We start from the raw sequence: 914 nt of genomic DNA, 5'->3' as shown, positions 1-914 counted from the left end.
CTAAGGATCTGTCCAGTACTATTTGGTTCCCTGGGAGCCACTGGAAAGCTGTTATGGACAGAGGCAGGACGAACCATCCTGTCCCTAATTCTCTTCTACACTGGTTCAGTTGGGGCTCAAAGCCAGGCCAACTTGTCTAGAGTCTCATCAAGTTGTGAGTGAATTGTTCTGTCAACCTGTTGGTCTCAGCACTCACCCAGAAGCTAAGAAAGTTCCTGTTGGCTTCTACCCAATCTTCTCATCAGAGTGCTTTAAACCCAAATTAAGTGGGCTAGAGGACAAGCAGGAGCCATGCCAGTTTTTCAAATCAGTCTCTCCTCAGCTAAAAGCCTATTCCCCCCTAATACAGCTGTATTATCTACAGCAAACATTTTTTTTCTTCTTTCAGGACAGACTTGAAGCAATTTGGCACCACATACACAAGACGTTTGACCTCTCCATTTCTAGACATAGTGTTTGCTTTTACAGTTGTATAAGCAGAAGGGCCAACTTGGCTGAGGACCTAGGGTTGAAGAAACGTGTTTGTGTTCTTTTCCATTTCTTTTTTCTTTCTTTTTAAATATTTTTAATTTTATTTATTTATTCTTTTATTTCACTGGTACATTTTAGGTATGCAATACAGCTACTTTCATCACTGGTATCTTGCACCTTTACATGATGTATCTTGATTCTTATTTTTTCCCCATTCCCCTGTCCTCCCTTCACCTCCTCCACCTTTCCCTGTTTACAAAGATTTTGTTTCCATGTTTTTCCTTTTTTCATATTTTTCGTTTGCCTTATCTTTCCCCTATCCCTCTGACTTCCACTACTCTGTTTGACTTTTTCTGGCTATTACACAATATCAATTATATATTTTGATCCTTATTTACATTTTTAGTTTTCATATCAGAGAACTATTCATTATTTACACATGT

This window comes from Fukomys damarensis, unplaced genomic scaffold (genome assembly GCF_012274545.1).
Source record: "Fukomys damarensis isolate Sample0158 unplaced genomic scaffold, DMR_v1.0_HiC HiC_scaffold_39, whole genome shotgun sequence".
In the NCBI taxonomy this organism is placed as follows: Eukaryota; Metazoa; Chordata; class Mammalia; order Rodentia; family Bathyergidae; genus Fukomys; species Fukomys damarensis.
The sequence above is the reverse complement of the archived record's forward strand: the minus strand, read 5'-3'. Positions refer to the sequence as shown.